This window comes from Lygodium microphyllum, chromosome 29 (genome assembly GCF_053477565.2).
Source record: "Lygodium microphyllum isolate KBCC chromosome 29, Lygodium_microphyllum_v1.1.10, whole genome shotgun sequence".
NCBI classification, from domain to species: domain Eukaryota; kingdom Viridiplantae; phylum Streptophyta; class Polypodiopsida; order Schizaeales; family Lygodiaceae; genus Lygodium; species Lygodium microphyllum.
In genome coordinates this window covers 113,043,704-113,052,031 of record NC_141163.1, presented here as the reverse complement: position 1 = coordinate 113,052,031, position 8,328 = coordinate 113,043,704, and positions in this window count along the sequence as shown.

Here is an 8,328-nt window from a genome sequence, read left to right as displayed (position 1 = left end):
GATTGAGTGCACATTAAAAGATGTGTCAAATGAGTTCTCAGCTATGGATGCACAATGTATTTGTGACAGGGCTAGTATTAGCACAACAACTTACTCAAAGATATTCAAAGGTGTGAAGGTTGAGTTTGGTCGTGTGCTGAAGAAAAATAGAATTGTGCCTCTTCCTCAACGTTCAAAGTTAATAGAGGCTCAACAGCAACTTAACACAAAGGTTTTGGAGCTGATGGGAGATCCCATGCATGTTCAATGCATGGAAACACTAAAGGCTGGGATAAAAAATGCATATGAGGTGAATTTCACCGAACTCAACAATTACTATTTAGATTTGTACAAGGTGCAATCGGCAATGGTAATGTACTACAATATATCTATTTAGGAATGTAATGGTAAATTGCAGTTTGTTATAAAATTAGATGAAAGTGAGGTCATCAAAGAAGTAAAGCTTGAAAGAGTTAGTGTAACTCTGATGAATACAGCTTTACAATTCGACAAGAACAACCTAGGGAACTTTAGTATTCAATCTAAGCGCCATGTGTGGGTGCTTGCTGCATTTGAAGTTCCTAAGGAAACATTTGAGGTGCTGCAACTGTTCTTTATGCACACAAGCATTCCAAGCATCATCAATCATTAGAAAAATGGTGAGATGCTCTCGGTTAAAGGGTATGGTCAATGCTTGGTTGAATGGCATCTTGCAAGAGACTTGAAAACTTTAAAATGCAAGTGTGGAATCTCCAATGGTGCAAATACAAAGAATCCATGCCTATATTGCTTGAGAAAGAGGGTGGAAAGAAAGGACAGAAAGAAGAACTGGCAAAGGGTGACAAGCATTGCACCGACGCGCAATAGAGAAGATCCCACTTGGAAGCCCATCTTCAACATTCCTGTTGGGGGTAAAGGCGCCTCCACCGTGCCGCCCCGTGTATTACTACACTGACAATACCCGCTACTACACACTGCAAGTGGCGGGCGCCCGTCACGTCACTTTATTCTTTATTCTTTTAGTGACAGTTTGAATAAAGGAAGGCCCGGTCACACATTGTGACTGTTGGAGTTCCCATTTCTTGTCTCTCTCTTTCTTGCTCTTGCTCTCCCGCCATAGCTCGTGTGCAAGCTTCGATCATTCTCACCTTTCAACTGGTATCAGAGCTTGGCATTCTCTTGCTTGAGCTCGACTTGGTGCTTCCCGACCTTTGCATCGACTCGCTTCATGCATTGGGTCTCCATCCCGGCAGCCATAGCCGACCTATCGAGCTCTCGACTCTCCCCGGCTTCCCGAGCTCCATCCCGGCCTTCTTGAGCTTCATCAGGGCCTTGCCCTTGAGGTATTGCTTCAGCATTTGCAGGCATTTGAGTGTATTCTCAATTCGAAATAGGGCAGGAACAAAGGGCAGCCACTCTTCTTGAGCTCCATAGCTCATATCTTTCCTCCCCTTTGCATCGGGCCTTCATGGCTTGGTATGTGCCTACCTTGGGCCATCATTGAGCCCTCCCCAACCATCATAACTCCACGTGATTGGCAGCAGCACTCCAGGCCTCAACACGCTGAATATGGTGCCCATTTTTCGGACTTTGACCTCCACGTTTTACAGCTGAATGCTTTGTTGCTCATGGAGCACTCATCATTGGCCTATTTGGAGGGCATTTGAGCCATTTTTGGATGTCATTTTGATGCTTTGGCTTGACATTGAGGTTGGAAGCTAATCATTCTCAGTTTTGAAACTGTTATTCACTGCATAATAGTGCTGGAAACAGGGCAGCACCCCTGACACTGACATTTGTTGCTTATGCCTCATTCCATTGGAGCTATTTGATGCCCGTATGCGGTCTACTTCCTACCCGGATGTATTGGGGATGTATGCATTTGGTTTGACCATGATTTTGGCTTGAATTTGGGGCTGAAATCTACTATTTAGAACAGTAAATACATGCTGGAATAACAGTGGGCTGAAGGTACTTTACATGCTTTGGCACTTACCTACCGATACCGGATGTATGCTTTGAGCTTTGGCATGATGTCTCTGACATTTGGGGACGACTTGGAGCGATTTTGGCTTGAATACAGGGCTGAAATCTATTATTTAGAATAGTAAATACATGCTGAAATAACAGTAGGCTGAAGGTACTTTACATGCTTTGGCACTTACCTACCGATACCGGATGTATGCTTTGAGCTTTGGCATGATGTCTCTGACATTTGGGGACGACTTGGAGCATATGTATGAGATTGTGGGATGCTTTTGAGCTTCACATTAGCTATGTTTTCACTAGCATTTGGACCGACTTGGCATGCTCCTGGACCGCCTATGCCTCATGTCTCTGCTTGACAGTTAGGCTTTTGCATTACATGCTTTGGTTCGTGACATATGCTATTTGGTTCGTGTATGCCATACCGACATTTGGAGCTTGGATTTAGATGTATTTGAGCATTCCCGACTTACTTGATCATTGATCTTGGTTGCTATTTGGATGTCATTGAGTTGACCGAGAGCTTATTTGGGCTTATGTATTGCTTCATGGTTAATATGTCTGGTGCTTCATGTATGTCATGCTCTCTTGGATGCGCTTGATGCATTGACAGGGTCACTTATCACTGGTGCTTTCTCTTGGGTTGTTTGAGCTTCTGAGCTTGCTTTGTAAGCCTTTTGTGCCAGTGGGAGCATTTTACATGCTTGCTTGACCTTTGACTGTTGCATGCTATTGGAGCACTTGCATGTATTTGGAGCAGTTTATATCTTGAGCAGCTACATACGCATTGAGACTTTGGGATCATACTCCAATCTTTATGGATATGCATTGATGTATTCTTGGTTCACAGGATGCTTATGAGCTGAGTCTCATATTTGGATCTTTCTCTTTGAGCAGACACCTATTTGTGTCAGATTTTGGCAGTTACAGGAACACTTTGCCTAGAGTGTCTGGGGGTGTGCCTTTCACTGGCAGATGTTATTTTGACATGCTTCGGTGTTGAGCTCATGTTCTTTTCACTGTCATTGGCCTTGCTTATGTCCGTTTCATGCCGGCTTTGGACCTAGCATTGTTTGCTTGACATTGGATCCTATTTTGGGACAGTTTGCTCTCTAGACTACATACCTGCAATTTATTACAGCAAGCAGTTATTGGTGGATGAGGTGTACTTTTCATGCTGAAATATCCTGATTTGGTGTACCGCACCTAGTACTAAGTGGGCAGCAACTTTTGGCACACTTTGCTCGCCCTTTGGACCCCGTTTTGGTCATTTTTGGGCAGTTTCTACAGTAAAACAGCAAGCAATTTTGGACTGTTTGGGCATTTCCAGCCTGCATAATGGCGTCATCTTCACATGATAGTGCCATCTTTAACATTACAAAGTTGGATGGTACCAACTACTCTTATTGGAAGAGTCAAATTTGGCAGGTCTTGGTACAGAAATCTCAGATTAAGCCACTTCGGTTGAGTGGGGAGCAGCCTGAAACTATGGACAATGACGATTGGCTTGAAGTTGATGAGCTATGCAAGTCCACGATTGTATTGTCTCTCACTGAACAGGTACATTATAATGTATTTGAGGAAGCACAGAGTGCATGGGATCTATGGAATAAGATCGAGAATCTTTATGATAAGAAAAGTCCGGCGAGTCAGATGTATTGGTTGAAGCAGCTTATGGATCTGCGCATGAAGGATAATGCGACTATGTCTGCTCACTTGAGCTAGTTCCATGCTATACTGAAGAACTTGACTTCGTAGGATATCACCTTTGGAGAGAAAGTAACTCCTCTTTTCTTTCTTGGGACTCTGAATGAGTCATGGGATATATTCCGCACTGCTCTTTGTGCTTCTAGTGCTACTCTAAAATTGGCAGATGTTGAGAGTGCTCTTCTTCAGGAAGAGGTGAATCGCAAAAACTTGAATGCCTCTCGTGGTAGTCATGCTTTGATAGTTAGAGGCAGGAATGACAGGTATGACCATGGTAATGGCCGAGGCCGTGACTCGCAGAAGGGTCGGTCTAAATCTCATGGCAAGTCGCGTAGTAAGTCGCGTGGGCGCAATGCAAATGTCACTTGTCATCATTGTGGGAAAAAGGGCCATATTAGACCACAGTGTCATGAGTTACGCAATGAGAAGCGCAAGGATAAGGGGAAAGAGAAAGTGCAAGAGAAGTCCTCTGATCGCAGCATAGTACCTGCGAAGTCCAACGTCAAGATTGAGGAAATTACTGCCACGCAGACTGAGGAGTCCGATGGTGGTGATGAGTTTATACTTGCAGCTAGTTCTTCTGATGCTTCACACTTGACTGAGACACCTAGTATGTATGCACGGTACTGGTTATTGGATTCAGGTGCGTCCTTCCATGTGACGCCTTACCGTGAGTGGTTTCACTCTTACCGTACTGTATCTGGATCAGTCAGACTTGGAGATGACAGGTCTCTTGATATTGTGGGCTGTGGTGATATTCAGTTGCAGTTTTCCACTGGCAGTTCATTTTTGCTTAGGGATGTACGTCATGTACCTGCGCTTACGCGCAGTCTTATGTCTGCAGGACAGCTGGATGATGCAGGATTTCATGTATGTTTTGGGGATTCTGCCTGGAAGATTACTCGTGGCAAACTTGTGCTTGCTAGAGGCGCCAAGGCTAGCAGCCTCTATCCTCTTGTTATATCTGGGTCCTCAGTTGACCATGTTTTGGCAGTGGGTTCTATCCCACATGTATCACTTTGGCATGCTCGTTTAGGGCACATGTCTTTGAAGGGAATGAAAATGTTATTTGCAGTATCTTCCGCCTTTGGATTATGCATGTTTTGACTCATGTGATCATTGTCTTTATGGTAAGCAGAATAGGTCTACGCATAAGAAATCAAGTAGGTCACGCATGAGTGAGCCCTTGGCATTGGTGCATTCCGATGTTTGTGGGCCTATGCCTTGCATGTCTATGGGTGGCGCGAAGTACTTCGTTACCTTCATTGATGATTTTTCTAGGAAAGTGTGGGCTTATCCCATAAAGCAGAAGTCTGACGTCTTGGCAGTTTTTCAGAGATGGCTTGCTCTTGTTGAGAACCAGACTGGGTATAGGCTGAAATGCCTTAGGACAGATAATGGGGGAGAATATGTCTCGTATGCTTTTGAGCAGTTTTGTGATGACAGGGGTATTAAGCGTCAGTTGACCGCCCCTTACACCCCACCCCAGAATGGTTTGGCTGAGCGCATGAACAGAACTATTCAGGAGCGTGTGCGCTCTATGCTTAGCCATGCAGGCCTACCCCAGAGTTTTTGCGCTGAGGCAGTTAGTACGGCAATGCATGTCATAAACTAATCGCCTTCCAATGGATTGGATTTCCAGGTTGCAGAGGAAGTTTGGGCTGGTAAGCCACCCTCTTATGCGCATCTCCATGTCTTTGGATGTGAGGCATTCTGCCATGTCCCCAAGGACAAGAGGAGTAAATTGGATCCAAAGAGCATTAAATGCATATTCCTTGGCTATGGTGAGTCAGGAGAGATGGGCTATCGCCTATGGGATCCGCAGGCGTGGAAAATAGTACGCAGCCATGATGTCGCCTTCCATGAAGACAAGATGCACAGGCAGCCTGAGAAGGTGGTTGAGATCCGCAGAGTGATCTTTCAGGAGGAGCCTAGAGCTCCAGTACAGCCAGTAGTACAGCCTGCAGCAGTTCCTCCACCGGGCCAGGGTGTTGGACAGACAATTAGACAAGCAGCAGAGCCTGCGATGAGACGGTCTGCTAGAGACAGACGTCCACCTGACAGATTTCAGCCCTCTATGCATTATGTTTTGGTTACATATGCAAGAGAGCCTTTCACTTATGATGAGGCTATGCGCAGGGGTGACAGTCACTCCTGGGAGAGGGCTATGCAGTCTGAGATAGACTCCCTACATAAGAATGAGACTTGGGATTTGGTTGCCTTGCCTAAGGGCAAGAAAGCTTTGCCATGCAAGTGGGTGTACAAGCTGAAAAGTACCCCTAGACACCCCAAGCCGGCATACAAGGCTAGATTGGTAGCAAAGGGTTTTAAGCAGGAACATGGTGTGGACTTTGATGAGGTCTTCTCTCCTGTGGTTAAGATGACCACCCTGCGCTTAGTCTTGGCTTTGGTTGCACAGCTTGACTTAGATCTATATCAGATGGATGTCAAGATGGCTTTTCTACATGGGGACTTGCATGATGAGATCTATATGGATCAGCCTAAGGGCTTTGCAGAACCTGGCAGGAAGCACCTAGTGTGCAAGTTGAAGAAGAGCTTGTATGGCTTGAAGCACGCACCTAGGGAATGGTATCATAAGTTTGATGCCTTTATGCAGTCACAAGGCTACAGCAGGAGTGCTATGGATCCGTGTCTTTACACGAAGAAATCCCGTGATGGCAGTTTGCTTATCTTGGTACTCTATGTTGATGATATGCTGATAGCAGGGAAAGCTCATGATGAGCTAGATGCTCTTAAATCTCAGCTGAAGAAGAGCTTTGAGATGAAGGATTTGGGACATGCCTCACATATACTTGGGATGCGCATTAAGCGCGATCGGCATCAAGGGCTTTTGTATCTCTCACAGCGGGAGTACATTCATAAAGTCCTTGAGCGCTTCCGCATGCAGGACGTAAAGCCTATTGGCTGTCCATTACCTTCTTATGTGAAGGTATCACAGGCCGATTGTCCGCAAATAGATGAGCAGAGGGCCAAGATGACCAAGATCCCTTATGCTTCAGCCGTGGGCAGTTTGATGTATGCCATGATAGTCACTCATCCAGATATTGCGCATGTAGTTGGTGTTGTGGCACTCTATATGGCTACACCCGGCAGCAGACATTGGGATGCCATGAAGGGTATCATGAGGTACCTGAAGGGCACAGCAGATATGTGTATTTGCTATGGCAGCTAGGATACAGGGGTCATGAGGTACACTGACTCCGATTATGCACGACATGCAGATAGTAGGAAGTCCACTTCTGGCTATGTATTCACCTATGCTGGAGGGGCTGTCTCTTGGATGTCCAGGGTTCCGAAGTGTACGGCTTTGTCTACCACTGAGGCCGAGTATGTTGCAGCCCACTGAGGCTTACAAGGAGGCCATATGGCTAGGCCGTCTAGTTGCTGACCTTGGGATTGATGCTATACCTATACTACATTCGGATTCTATGAGTGCCATTCAGTTGGCTAAGAATCCGGTCTTCCATGCAAAGACAAAACACATTGAGGTGAGGTATCACTTCATACGTGGTGTTGTGGAGGACAAGTCTGTTGACCTTATCAAGATCTCCACTGACGCGAATCCTGCAGATCTACTCACGAAAAGCCTCACTACTGAGCCCTGTGCCTTCCTCAGGAGATTGATGGGCATTGGATGAGATGTTGCCTTTCCTCATCCCTTGTACCTATGTACATTTGTACTTTCTTTTCTTTTTCTTTTCTCTCTCACTAGGGTAGATTCGCCTTTAAGTGGGAGGTTGTTGGGGGTAAAGGCGCCTCTGCCGTGCCACCCCGTGTATTACTACACTGACAGTACCCGCCACTGCACACTGCAGGTGGCGGGCGCCCGTCACATCACTTTATTCTTTATTCTTTTAGTGACAGTTTGAATAAAGGAAGGCCCGATCACACATTGTGACTGTTGGAGTTCCCATTTCTTGTCTCTCTCTTTCTTGCTCTTGCTCTCCCGCCATAGCTCACGTGCAAGCTTCGATCATTCTCACCTTTCAATTCCATTGGATCATATTCACATTTGTCATTGTATGCTTTTGTCAGAATCATGGAGAATCTTGTATATGAATACATTTACTTTGCTTATAGGTGCAACCAGAAAAAGAATCCATTGCAACGTGTAGGAATGTGGAGCGAGTGCTATCAGAAATTGGGCTACACAAGCATCAAGTGACGATTGAAAAAGATGAGAAGAGATCATGAAAATCTACTAGCTTTCCAAAAAAACCTTGCTTTGGAGGAGCAAAGGCTAGGAAGTTTCCCTCAGCACCCATCAATGAGGAAGGGAATGTCATGGTTTGTAGGCCGCAAGACCGATGGGTGGAAAAAGATACATTTTGCAGTTCTTGATCAAAGTAATGGAGAAAAAAACAAGATTTGCCAAAGCTAAGTTTTGGATAAGTCTTAACAAATTGTCTCCCTTACTTCGCAAGATGGTGTTTAATAATGAAGATAAGTAAGAATTTATCAATGTTGTGCATAGCTTCTACGAAAACATTGTGGAAGCATGGGGCAAAAGCTCTATCACACATTACATGGTGCATACTAAGTTAATATTTTAAAATTGTATGAATTGATAAGCTTCCGCTCAGAGCCCCATATCGTGTTCAGCCCCTCTTGGAGCATCTACTAGCTTAGATGCAC